The sequence below is a fragment of the Cottoperca gobio genome, chromosome 4 (assembly GCF_900634415.1).
Source record: "Cottoperca gobio chromosome 4, fCotGob3.1, whole genome shotgun sequence".
Taxonomy (NCBI): Eukaryota; Metazoa; Chordata; class Actinopteri; order Perciformes; family Bovichtidae; genus Cottoperca; species Cottoperca gobio.
Window position 1 is genome coordinate 28,006,629 of NC_041358.1, and position 14,566 is coordinate 28,021,194.

The following is a 14,566-nucleotide window of genomic DNA, read 5'->3' on the forward strand; positions in this document are numbered from 1 at the left end:
TTTGTGTCGTTTCAACTGAAACCACAAACAGTTTTGTGCCATAAAAGGAAAGGAATGATTATTATTTGTATTTTTTCATTGTTTATCTGCTGTAATTAAACCCCCTTTGAACAGCTCTGACTCTTTTCTCTTTAAATATAAGTTAAATGTTTTTTTCGTGCCGTGGTTTTAGGCCTATTTTATTTATTTATTTATATTTGACATGTGAACAAGTCGGCACTTTTTTGTATTATTGTTTGTTATAATTCTGTATTACATGTACATTGTTTTCTTTATTATTCAACAGGGAAAATACATGTTGGCATTGTTACATTTTAAATAAGGTGCAACCGATGCAGTGTATTTAGGTTTGCTAGCCGTTGCTAATATGCACACCTGTTCCCTGGAAAGAAAACACATAATACAAAGTAGTTTGAACAATTTTAAGTATCTTTAGTGAACCAAACTAGATTTCTCCCTCGAGTAGCTTTGCAGTAATTCAACTTGTTCCAGTGTGAAGCAAACTGCAGCCTGCGGGTCTGAAACGTGAAGCATTAAACCTGCTCTCTCTAATATCCTCTGGTTGTATAGAAGTCTATGAGAAAATGTTTCTACTTCTCTGTAACCTCCAGCAGGGGGCGACTCCTCTGGTTGTATAGAAGTCTATGAGAAAATGTTTCTACTCCTCTGTAACCTCCAGCAGGGGGCGACTCCTCTGGTTGTATAGAAGTCTATGAGAACATGTTTCTACTCCTCTGTAACCTCCAGCAGGGGGCGACTCCTCTGGTTGTATAGAAGTCTATGAGAAAATGTTTCTACTCCTCTGTAACCTCCAGCAGGGGGCGACTCCTCTGGTTGTATAGAAGTCTATGAGAACATGTTTCTACTCCTCTGTAACCTCCAGCAGGGGGCGACTCCTCTGGTTGTATAGAAGTCTATGAGAACATGTTTCTACTCCTCTGTAACCTCCAGCAGGGGGCGACTCCTCTGGTTGTATAGAAGTCTATGAGAAAATGTTTCTACTTCTCTCTTGATTTATTACCTCAGTAACATTTTCCTGATGAGTTTATGTCTCAGTCTGTAGTTTCAAGTCTTCTTCAACATGATGTTCATTTAGTGACTTATGGAAACATTTAAAATAGAAGATAAAGCAGCGTCTCATTTAGGGCGGGGCTACCTGTGATTGACAGGTCGCTACCATGGTGGTTTCGTTTGTGTTTTCACTTCATTAAAGTTAATTGTAACATTTTACTCGCCTAAAAATGTCTCGTTAAGCTTTCTAGTTGCAAAAAAACAAGATGCCGACGACCAAAACGGCTTCAAATCCGTCTCCCACAAACCAACGAGTGGCGTCACATTTGGCTTTGTCCACTTTTTATATAAAGTCTATAATGTAAAGCACTTGGTAGCTTTTAAAGTAGCTTCCTCAACACTGGAAATGAGCAGAAATGTCCATCTTGCTGTTGATGTTGTTCACTGAACGCCACTTTTCACAGTTTGTCTGAGAGTAGCGCCTAAAAATACGTCCTCATTAAGTCCTTAACACTAAACAGGATCAGTGTCCTTTCCCTGTGAACGATCAGCTGCTTTTTAAAATAACTAAGCTATGGCTTACAGGTAGTCTGTAGTTGCTATCTTCAGTTGTGTATGCAGCAGGTTAAGTCTATTAGGGCTCCACTTAAAGAACAGAGCGACGCTTCGCTTCTCCGTACAGTCTGGAGGAGCTGGTCTCCAGGAACTGCTTTCAAAAAAGTCTTATTTTGATAGCATGAGGGGTCATTGCATGTGTGGAATAAGGTCTTAAAAACATATAAATCTCCTTTAAAGATAATCCAAAGCACACTGTTAACACAGGTTATCAGTGGCATCGTTTTAAAAAGAAATTAAAAATAACTTTATTAAAGCTTCTTATGATTCTGTTTGTGAAAGTTGTTTATATTTGTGGTGTTACGTAATGTTTAACTGTAGTGGTGCAGTTTTATATATGTTTATATTTACTTTATTTAACATATACTGTTGATGAGACATTATGATTATATATATATATATTTTTGGTTTTGTTGATATTGTCGATTGTGATGTTTTATTGGAGATCCTAAATTAAGTAAAGTTAAATATTTAAAGGAGTTAATATTTGGAATATTTTTGAAAATATAATAGATAAACAATATTTAAAAATAAGATATTAACAAATATAAAACTGAGATATGAACCCAAGTGTGTGCATTTTTATTTTTGTGAATAAATAATATAAATAATTTTATTTTTTCATTTTCAGTAAATACATTAAATGAGAATTGTCTAAATAATTAATGTACAAAATGTTCGGTCTGTAAATTAGGTTCTTTTTGTCACTTTTTCAAAAGTAACGACTTATTATTGTTTTTTTTATTGTTTTTTATGTGTTTTTGAGTTGAATACGTTGACAATGACATAAATAAACTAAAATAAAACAAAGTTAAATGCCTTCATGTTAACTTTACAATATGTATTTAAAACAATAAAAGTCTTCAGCAGGGTCGGTCATTTTAAATACTTCTTGCATAATGTAAAATAAAGACTTTTAACTTTGCACAAACTCTACAGTGTGACTTGTATTTACATTTAATATGTTTTTGCAATGAGCCCTTTACACAGTAATATTTTCATGGTAGATTTGAGGCTTTTTAAAAAACATTTCTACCTGATTAAAACTCTAAAAATGTAAATAATGACTCACTGATCTCTGGGGAACACCGGTGGTTGTAACACTACACGTGCACACATGCAGATTACTGCTAATACCGGGGAGTTAACCAACCCCCCACTAAATTAAATCACAGTGGCAGAATCACCCAGAGGCCGAGAAGGGTGACGAAAGGTGAAGCCAGCAGTGTCTGCACACTGAATGTGAGTTGCATAATCATCTCTGAGACACGCAGCGTTTCTCTTGATCCTGAGAATGTTCATTTATTTTTGGTTCTTAGAAATCAGCTGTGATTTGTGTCTGTTTCCTGAGTTTTGCAGATTCTTTTCTTGCTTTCAAACATGAACAACCACAATTACATTACGTCACAGACAAGAGGATGACGGTGCAGTTAGTGCAGTTCGCACTAGGACGGCTAGTGTCCCCACAGTCCAGGGTTTGTCTTTAAATGTCTTGTTCTGTCGGTCCTAAAGATGTTCACGTTAATATGAAATACACCAGAGAAAAGCAGGAAATCTCCATATTTGAGGCTGAAAACTGAATTTAAAGACATTTTTGCATGAAAATGATTTCAAGGAATAATTGATTATCAAAACAGTTGCTGATTATTTATCTGTTAATTGTTGCAGCTCTACAATAAACACAACTTCCTGTTTGTGGTGAGCATATCTGACTTTTGATTTATACTTAAGTTAAGTTGACTGTACGGTGGGATGAAGTTGGACATTAGTGATAAGCGGCTGGAGGAGAAACATTTTATATATATTTAGATGTTCTTTTCTTTTTTTATGGTTTTATTTATGTAATTTTTCTATGTTTGTAATTTTTTATTGTTTATATTTTTGTGTATGCATTGTTTATGTTTTTTGTAAAATAAAATAAAATACACTATGTTGGGAAAATGTTATTTCCTTTAACTTTGCATGCTGCATTATTATATTATTATAACCGTCCTATATTGTGTATTGGCTCTAATCTAAATGTATATGTATGATAATACAGATTCAGATTGTGTGAGCTACTACGTATGGAGGACTGAAGCTGTCAATATAATAAATGACTCATAAATAAATACATTTAATAATAATAAATAATATGAAAATAAATTAATACAAAAATTAGTAATTTGTAAAAACAAAAAAAAGTCTTTATTCATTATTTCTATTTCTGTGTTTATTTATATATTTTAAAATGAACCTTTTATTGTTCTATTTATTTTTTAATATACATTAATATAAAATAAATAGTGTGACAACGTGCAAATGTATTTAATAATTGATGCTTTTATTTCTACATTTATTGATCTATTATTTTATTTATTGAGTGTTTCATAACGGGACACCTGAAGCTCCCCGAGGGGCTGACTAAAGTATCTTCTACAACAGAGGGCTTAATGCTCATTGTTCTTCTTCCTGCAGATTAGTTGCTCTGTTGGGGTCAAGACTCACTAAGAGGCTTGAGACTTGTGGTGAGATTGTGTATTCACCAAGATTATATACTCAATATCTTCATTAAATCCAGTTATAATGTAAATTCCACTTGTTGATTAATAAACTGATCATTTCTTCATAGTCTCCCACAATGTGCACGTGTTAAATAAACTTCTTTGTTGAACTAAAACTGTGCCTCCGTGTTTCAATATGTTCTCTGTAAAGACTCAACTGTTTGCTGTAACTCCACATTTTGGGGCTTTTTAAAATAAATATATTTGTTTAACAAGTTGCTTTAAATTAGTGCTTAATGCAAAATAAAAAATAAAAGCCTCGACAGCTTTCTGGCGGATTTATTTGACCATCTTCGACAACCTGTTGCTGCGACAGACTGCAGAACAGCTGCGACAGACTGCAGAACAGCTGATGCACATTTATCTCTTAAAATAAAATAATATTAGATGTGAAACTCGTGCAAAGTCTCTGTTGGCAGAATAAAAGCATTCAGCAGGTAAAACTCACCCGTTTGAAGCCGTTTCACACTGAGTTTTCTATTCCGACAACACCAGCAATTCCCCTCTGATCGCTTCTGTATAATCCCATCTTCAAAAAACAAGAATGTAAAATAGTTCTCCAGGGAAATATCTCCGATACCTTTGTCCGATCAGCGTCACCGCAAATATCTGTCCATAATTGGCAGCAGCGGCGTCTCTGCTGGATGAAGACGGAGCTGCCTGAGCTCACAGGTCCCAGATCAGAGGAGGGGAGGAGACCTGTCCATCACTGCGCCTCCATCACTGTCCATCAACCCTCAGCGGAGACACGAACACACTGCAGAGATCAGGACGATGCTTTTAAAATGTGTTCGTCTCTCTTTTTTATTATTAAACAAATAACATAATACAGATAAAGACACAGGTAGAATAAGTTGGAAAGACTGGGTTTGGTTTGTGGCAAGCATGCACTCTAATATCCAGCAGGGGTTGCAAAAAGATTGCATAGAAGTCTATGAGAAAATGCAACAGATGCAAAGTGTATTGGTCGGGTAGGTTAGTTTAGTTAACCAAACTAAATGTATCGCTGGTAGCTTTGTTGTAGTTTAACATCTTCTAGTGTGAAGCAAGCGGCATCCTGCCAATATGGAAGAGCCTTAAACCTGCACTCTCTGTAACCTCCAGCAGGGGGCGACTCCACTGATTGTATAGAAGTCTATGAGAAAATGTTTCTACTTCTCTCTTGATTTATTTCCTGATGAGTTTATGTCTCAATCTCTAGTTTCAACACATGAAGTTCATTTAGTAACTTATGGAAACATTTAGAGTAAAATAGAGGATAAAGCAGCGTCTCTTTAGGGCGGGGCTACCAGTGATTGACAGGTCATTACAAGTTCAGGAGGACATGTCCCCTCCTCCAGACACATTCTGTACAACATCAGGAGGACACGTCTCCTCCTGCAGACACTTTCTACAACATCAGGAGGACACGTCCCCTCCTGTAGACACTCTGTACAACATCAGGAGGACACGTCCCCTCCTGTAGACACTCTGTACAACATCAGGAGGACACGTCCCCTCCTGTAAACACACTCTGTACAACATCAGGAGGACACGTCCCCTCCTGCAGACACACTCTGTACAACATCAGGAGGACACGTCCCCTCCTGTAGACACTCTGTACAACATCAGGAGGACACGTCCCCTCCTGCAGACACATTGTACAACATCAGGAGGACACGTCCCCTCCTGTAGACACACTCTGTACAACATCAGGAGGACACGTCCCCTCCTGTAGACACTCTGTACAACATCAGGAGGACACGTCCCCTCCTGTAGACACACTCTGTACAACATCAGGAGGACACGTCCCCTCCTGTAGACACACTGTACAACATCAGGAGGACACGTCCCCTCCTGTAGACACGCTGTACAACATCAGGAGGACACGTCCCCTCCTGAAGACACACTCTGTAGAACATCAGGAGGACACGTCCCCTCCTGCAGACACTCTGTAGAACATCAGGAGGACACGTCCCCTCCTGTAGACACACTGTACAACATCAGGAGGACACGTCCCCTCCTGTAGACACGCTGTACAACATCAGGAGGACACGTCCCCTCCTGCAGACACACTCTGTACAACATCAGGAGGGGACGTCCCCTACTGACTCAGAAGGCGACGCAGGTTCTTGTCCTGGCTCTAGTCATCGTTGACTCCTGCAGCTCCCTCCTCGCTGGACTCCCCTACATGTGCCATCTGACCTCTACAGCTTACCCAGAATGCAGCAGCCCGATTGGTCTTCAATCTACCCCAGTTCTCCCACAATGCATTGCTCCTGCGCTCCCTTCACATGTTACCAGTCTGCATCGACCAATCAGCTCGCTGCTCCCTCACTGCGAGTGGGTGTTTTTATTATCATTGTTAATATTGTTAATATTGTATTATTTTTATTATTTTTATTATTTTTATTTTATTATATTTATTATTATTAGTGGGTTATTGTATATTATTTTATTATTTTATTACGTGGGGTTATTGTATTGTTATTATATTTATATTATTTTTATTTATTTATTATTGTGGATTATTGTTTTATTATTATTATTATTATTAGTGTGTTATTGTTTTATTCTTATTTATTATGGTTTTGTTATTATTATTATTATGTGGGTTGTTATTATTATTTCATTTTGTTATTGTTGTTCCAATATTGTTTATATTGTATTATTATTATTATTATTATTAATTTTTTTATTATTATTAGTGGGGTTATTGAATTATTATTATTAGTGGTTTTATTGTTATATTATTATTATTTTTATTATTATGTGTGGTTATTGTTTATTATTATATAGTGGTTTTTTATTATTATTATTATTATTATTATTCTTTTTTTTTATTATTATTTTTATTTTTGTTCTTTTATTATTTCTTATTGGTTTATTGTTATTAATTCTTTATTTTTATTATTTTTTTTTGTTTTTTTTATTATTATTTTTTTAGTTTTTCTATTATTATTTTTATTTTATTCTATTCTTATTATTTTTTTTTTATTATTATTATGTATTTTTTTATTATATTTTCATTTTTTTGATTTTTATTCTTTTTTTTATTTTTTTATTTTATTTGTGTGCTGCATTCAGGTCGGTCGGAATAATAGGAAAAATTAGTTCCCAGTACAAATGCACCATCAATCACAGCTGCACCCTACTTCTAAAGAGTATTCGTGTGCTATCAGACCTGCTGTCCCCATTTTCAATGACAGCGAGCTCGTCATCAGCGTTGGTGGAAAAGACGCTGTCGCGGGTGGAAAAGGACTTTTTTTCACTGCCGATGTTTGCCATTTCGTCGTGTCTGCTCTTGGCCCTGAAGCACAAAAAGGAAGAAAGAACATCAGTGTCGGGGGCTCTGACTGTCATGTAGCTACTTTGCAGTACTTCATTTTACATCGTGGTTCAAGTAGTTAAATTACTTTTTTCGTCATTTCTTTGTGGTCGTTTCAACTGAAACCACAAACAGTTTTGTGGCCATAAAAGGAAAGGAATGATTATATTTGTATTTTTTTCATTGTTTATCTGCTGTAATTAACCCCCTTTGAACACTCTGACATCTTTTCCTCTTTAATATAAGTTTAAATGTTTTTTTCGTGCCGTGGTTTTAGGCCTATTTATTTATTTATTTATATTTGACATGTGAACAAGTCGCACTTTTTTGTATTATTGGTTTGGTTATAATTCTGTTTACATGTACTTGTTTTCTTTATTATTCAACAGGGAAAATACATTTGGCATTGTTACATTTTAAATAAGGTGCAACCGATGCAGTGTATTTAGGTTGCTAGCCGTTTTCTAATATGCACACCTGTTCCCTGGAAAAGAAAACCATAATACAAAGTAGTTTGAAACAATTTTTAAGTATCTTTAGTGAACCAAACTAGATTTCTCCCTCGAGTAGCTTTGCAGTAATTCAACTTGTTCCAGTGTGAAGCAAACTGCAACCTGCGGGTCTGAAACGTAAGCATTAAACCTGCTCTCTCTATATCTCTGGTTTTATAGAGTCTATGAAAAATGTTTCTACTTCTCTGTAACCTCCAGCAGGGGGCGACTCCTCTGGTTGTATAGAAGTCTATGAGAAAAGTTCTACTCTCTGTAACCCTCCACAGGGGCGACTCCTCTGGTTGTATAGAAGTCTATGAGACATGTTGTTCTACTCTCTGTAACCTCCAGCAGGGGCGACTCCTCTGTTGTATAGAAGTCTATGAGAAAATGTTTCTACTCCTCTGTAACCTCCAGCAGGGGGCGACTCCTCTGGTTGTATAGAAGTCTATGAGAACATGTTTCTACTTCCTCTGTAACCTCCACAGGGGCGACTCCTCTGGTTTGTAATAGAAGTCTATGAGAACATGTTTCTACTCCTCTGTAACCCTCCAGCAGGGGGCGACTCCTCTGGTTGTATAGAAGTCTATTAGAAATGTTCTACTTCTCCTCTGATTTATTACCTCAGTAACATTTTTCCCTGATGAGTTTATGTCTCGTCTGTAGTTTCAAGTCTTCTTCCACTGATGTTCATTTAGTGACTTATGGAAACATTTAAATAGAAGATAAAGCAGCGTCTCATTAGGGCGGGGTAGCCACCTGTGATTGACAGGGTCGCTACCATGGTGGTTTCGTTTGTGTTTTCACTCATTAAAGTTAATTGTAACATTTTACACTCTCGCCTAAAAATGTCTCGTTAAGCTTTCTAGTTGCAAAAAAACAAGATGCCGACGACCAAAACGGCTTCAAAATACCGTCTCCCACAAACCAACGAGTGGCGTCACATTTGGCTTTGTCCTTTTTATATAAAGTCTATAATGTAAAGCACTTGGTAGCTTTTAAAAGTAGCTTCCTCAACACTGGAAATGACAGAAATGTCCATCTTGCTGTTGATTTTGTTCCACTGAACGCCACTTTCACAGTTTGTCTGAGAGTAGCGCCTAAAATACGTCCTCATATAAGGTCCTTAACACTAAACAGGATCAGTGTCCTTCCCTGTAAACGATCAGCTTGCTTTTTAAAATAACTAAGCTATGGCTTACAGGTAGTCTGTAGTTGCTATCTTCAGTTGTGTATGCAGCAGTTAAGTCTATTAGGGCTCCACTTAAGAACAGAGCGACGCTTCGCTTCTCCGTACAGTCTGGAGGAGCTGGTCTCCAGGAACTGCTTTCAAAAAAGTCTTTTTGATAGCATGAGGGGTCATTGCATGTGTGGAATAAAGGTCTTAAAAACATATAAATCTCCTTAAAGATAATCCAAAGCACACTGTAACACAGTGTTCAGTGGCATCGTTTTAAAAAGAAATTAAAATAACTTTATTAAAGCTTCTTATGATTCTGTTTGTGAAAGTGTTTTTATATTTGTGGTGTTACGTAATGTTTAACTGTAGTGGTGCAGTTTATATATGTTTATATTTACTTATTTAACATTTACTGTTGATGAGACATTTATGATTATATATTATATATTTTTGGTTTTGTTGATATTGTCGATTGTGATGTTTTATTGGAGATCCTAAATTAAGTAAAGTTAAATATTTAGGAGTTAATATTTGGAATATTTTTGAAAATATAATAGATAAACAATATTTAAAAATAAGATATTAACAAATATAAAACATGAGATATGAACCCAAGTGTGTGCATTTTTATTTTTTGTGAATAATAATATAAATAATTTTATTTTTTTTTTCATTTTCATAAATACATAAATGAGAATTGTCTAAATAATTAATGTACAAAATGTTCGGTCTGTAAATTAGGTTCTTTTTGTCACTTTTTCAAAGTAACGACTTATTATTGTTTTTTTTATTGTTTTTTATGTGTTTTTTGAGTTGAATACGTTGACAATGACATAAATAAACTAAATAAAACAAAGTTAAATGCCTTCATGTAACTTTACAATATGTATTTAAACAATAAAAGTCTTCAGCAGTCGGTCATTTTAAATACTTCTTGCATAATGTAAAATAAAGACTTTTTAACTTTGCACAAACTCTACAGTGGTGACTTGTATTTACATTTAATAATGTTTTTGCAATGAGCCCTTTACAACAGTAATTTTTTCATGGTAGATTTGAGGCTTTTAAAAAACATTTCTACCTGATTAAAACTCTAAAAATGTAAATAATGACATCACTGATCTCTGGGGAACACCGTGGTTGTAACACTACACGTGCACAATGCAGATTACTGCTAATACCGGGGAGTTAACCAACCCCCACAAATTAAATCACGTTGGCAGAATCACCCAAGGCCGAGAAGGGTGACGAAGGTGAGCCAGCATGTCTGCACACTGAATGAGTTGCATAATCATCTCTGAGACACGCAGCGTTTCTCTTGATCCTGAGAATGTTCATTTATTTTTTGGTTCTTAGAATCAGCTGTGATTTGTGTCTTTTCCTGAGTTTTGGCAGATTCTTTTCTTGCTTTCAAACATGAACAACCACAATTACATTACGTCCACAGACAAGAGGATGACGGTGCAGTTTAGTGCATTTCGCACTAGGACGGCTAGTGTCCCCACAGTCCAGGGGTTTGTCTTTAATGTCTTTGTTCTGTCGGTCCTAAAGATGTTCACGTTAATATGAAATACACCAGAGAAAAGCAGGAATCTCCATATTTGAGGCTGAAAACTGAATTTAAAAGACATTTTTGCATGAAATGATTTCAAGGATAATTGATTATCAAAACAGTTGCTGATTATTTATCTGTTAATTGTTGCAGCTCTCACAATACCAACCACTTCCTGTTTTGTGGTGAGCATATCTGACTTTTGATTTATACTAAGTTAAGTTTGACTGTAGGTGGGATGGAAGTTGGGACATTAGTGATAAGCGGCTGGAGGAGAAACATTTTTATATATATTTAGATGTTTCTTTTCTTTTTTTATGGTTTTATTTATGTAATTTTTCTATGTTTGTAATTTTTTAATTGTTTATTTTTGTGTATGCATGGTTTATGTTTTTTGTAAAATAAAATAAATACACTAGTTGGGAAAATGTTATTTCCTTTAACATTTGCATGCTGCATTATTCATATATTAAAACCGTCCTATATTGTGTATTGGCCTCTAATCTAATGTATATGTATGAAAATACGATTCAGATTGTGTGAGCTACTACGTATGGAGGACTGAAGCTGTCAATATAATAAATGACTCATAAATAAATCACATTTAATAATAATAAATAATATGAAAATAATTAATACAAAAATTAGTAATTGTAAAACAAAAAAAAGTCTTTATTCATTATTTCTATTTCTGTTTTATTTATAATATTTTTAAAATGAACCTTTTATTGTTCTATTTATTTTTTAATATAACATTAATATAAAATAAATAGTGTGACAACGGTGCAAATGTATTTAATAATTGATGCTTTTATTTCTACATTTATTGATCTATTATTTTTATTTATTGAGTGTTTCATAACGGGACCCCTGAACTACACATAAATATCTTCGTTATCCTTCTTAATGTTTCTTGTTTGCTAAACGCTGCTGCTATTTAGTCTGCACGGAAAATATTTAGTGTGTCCCAAAGTACCAGGATGTTCTGCATCCGGTCGCATTTGAAGACAGCACGCCTTTCTGGCTGTTCTGACCCACAATCCTTTGCTGTTTAAGAGGGTCAGAGTTCAAGGGCGCCATGTTAGGGACGAAGTGTCCTGATTGTCTGCACACTGCATGCAGCAGTACAACCTTTAATAAGAGCAGCTGCAGTGTGTGCTAAAAGTGAAAAGAAAAAGTATGCAGCTGTTTTCATTCACCTGCACCCAGAATGCACCTGTGATAACACCTGTAACATATTCTGTGTGTAAAGTTTGACAAAGAAATTGTGTTTTTAGGCGGTTGCACAAAGATGTAAATGCATCTTGAACAACAAATACGATTTAGTTCAGCCAGCGGAGTGTTTCAATTTCAGATGAAACCCTTTCCTCACCTTCCACAGAAATGGAAACTTTGATCTTGAATCTAACGCAGCGTCGGTTGGTGATTCTAAGTGATTCACTTTGATACAATCCCAGTTGACTCGTCGTAGATTTGAGGGATTAAGTGTCCTGTTTGGTGGTTACAAAGAAACTTGTCGAACTGTGAGTCCTGGACATGAAACTTCCCCCCCAAAAGGATCATTTATACACGGCCCTTTAGGGGCGAAGTGTTCCTCGACAGCTCAGACTTACTTCCTGTTTCGGGACGGGCGTGTCGTTGGGGCCCACAGACTGGGCGTTTGCTCTCTCGACTGGCGAGGTCTTTGAGCTCGGGGCCTCTGAAGCGCTCGAGGAAAGAGTCGTGCCGCTCGACCTCGGGGTGCACTCTGTGAGACGCCCAGTTCCACAGCATGAAGAAGAAGTAAAGACAGCCTGGGAGGTTAGCGGGGGGGGGGGAAGACAGAGCGAAGTGACACCCGACTAGTCTAGTGTTGCAGAGCATGGACGTGCCAGTAGTGGAGAACGTCAAAGTACAACACGATGCAGTAATACTACAATACTCCACTACAAGTGAAAGTCCTTCACATAACTTTATAACGTTATTATCTACATTTAAATCTAAACGGTTTAACAGCTCTCACCTCATCGGAGTTTGTTCCCTTTAGAGCTGCAAACTTTCCCTCAATGAGTCGATAATCGGTTAATCGTTACAGTAATTTTTTATGCTGTTTTCAGCCTCTCAAATCTGGAGTTTTGCTGCTTTTATCTGTTTTATATCAAATTAAATCGACAAAACAAAACATTTAATAACTGGGATGGACATTTTTCACTATCTTCTGACATTTATAGATCAAACGATTATTTACATTATCATTTGCTCGATTAATTAATAATTACAAAAAGTCATGTAAAGAACTTAAAACAGCATTTTATGTTATACAAAGGTTGTATAGAAAATAAAGTGTATTGTTGTTATTATTATTATTATCATCATTATATTATTATTACTTATTATTATTATTATTATTATTATTATTATTATTATTATTATTGTACTTTTGGACATTGGATCTGAATCTTTGCTATTTTATAAAATAAAATGTTATAGTTATTAATTTATTTTATAAGGTTTCTTGAACATTTTATATAAAAAAAACATTATGTAAGCATAATTAGAGATATCCAGTATTATAAACAATATAAACATATACGTGTTAAATATATATTAATTATATATATTATATAATTATATATATATATATATATATATATATATATATATATATTGTATTTATACAATACAATATTAAAATGCTAAATAAAAAATGCTTTTAATGAACTTTTATTACATAAATAGTCAAATAATACTATCAAAAAAAGACAGGTGTTTAAAAAAGATATTTTTAAGTTATCATATTGTTTATGTTTTTATGTATTTAAATCTTAATCTGAAATGAAAGCAGTAACTTAGTTGTCAATCGATGTAATGGAGTAAAAGTGCAACATTTGCTAGAAGTATAAAGTAGAATAAAATGGAAATAAACTTATAAATGAACTTATAGTGACTTTCCAACCGCTGGTAAACACGACTAACAACTAACGTATTTCTGCAGAAGTTTACCTGGACACGGCCCCGGATCCTGTGAAGGAGTTTCTGTGGGACTCTGAAGACGCTTCATCACAGAGAGACTGAGCCCTGCAGGATGGAAAATATTATTATTATTATTATCATTGTTAATGATTGTTAATATGGTTATCTTTATTATGATTTTTTTTTTATTATTATTATTAGTAGTGGGGTTATTGTAATTATTATTATTATTATTATTATTATTATTATTATTATTATTATTATTATTATATTATTATTATATTATTATTAGTGGGGGTTATTATTATTATTATTATTAGTGGGGTTATTATATTATCATTGTTAATATGTTATATATTGTTATTATATTATTATTTTTATTATTTTATTTTTATTTTATTATATATTATTAGTGGGGTTATTGTCATTATTATTATTATTAGTGGGGTTATTGTTATTATATTATTATTATATTATATTATTATTATTAGTGGGGTTGTTTATTATCATTGTTAATATTGTTAATATTGTTATTATTTTATTATTTTTATTTTATTTTATTATATTATTTTATTATTAGTGGGTTATTGTAATTATTATTATTAGTGTGGTTATTGTTAGTATATTATTATTATTATTATAGTGGGGTTATTGTCATTATTATTATTATTATAGTGGGGTTATATTATATTATTATTTATTATATTAGTGGGGTTATTGTAATTATTATTATTAGTGGGGTTATTGTTATTATTATTATTATTAGTGGGGTTATTGTTATTATTATTATTATTATTATTATTATTATTATTAGTGGGGTTGTTATTATATCATTGTTAATATTGTTATATTGTTATTATTTTTATCATTTTTATTTTTATTTTATTTATTATTATTATTATTAGTGGGGTTATT

General features: G+C 34.0%; 1 protein-coding gene across 1 annotated transcript in view; it reads right to left on the reverse strand.

Moving 5' to 3' along the window:
• cnga3a (cyclic nucleotide gated channel subunit alpha 3a) overlaps positions 1–4,681 on the reverse strand; it is a 13,784-nt gene extending 9,103 nt beyond the window's left edge. The window contains exon 1 of the mRNA XM_029430524.1: positions 4,618–4,681. The gene's annotated coding sequence lies outside the window, so the exon portion shown is untranslated. The remainder of the gene's footprint in view (positions 1–4,617) is intronic.
• Between the last annotated feature and the right edge of the window lie 9,885 nt (positions 4,682–14,566).